Below are 214 nucleotides of genomic sequence, written 5' to 3' on the forward strand. Positions count from 1 at the left end.
CGATACCAATATGCAAATCAGCGGGAGATCCTTGACGTACATTTGTTCCCGTCTGTATGCAAATTCGCTTAACTCGACGTAACAGATAAATAGTTACATGCGAGCGACGGAGGGCGAGGCAGAGACACGCAGCTGTTATTTGGGAAAAGGAGAGGCTTGTCACGCGATTTATGCCGAAGGAGGGGCGTGGCGAGGCAAGTGCTCGCGGATTGCC

This window comes from Penaeus monodon, chromosome 24 (assembly GCF_015228065.2).
Source record: "Penaeus monodon isolate SGIC_2016 chromosome 24, NSTDA_Pmon_1, whole genome shotgun sequence".
In the NCBI taxonomy this organism is placed as follows: Eukaryota; Metazoa; Arthropoda; class Malacostraca; order Decapoda; family Penaeidae; genus Penaeus; species Penaeus monodon.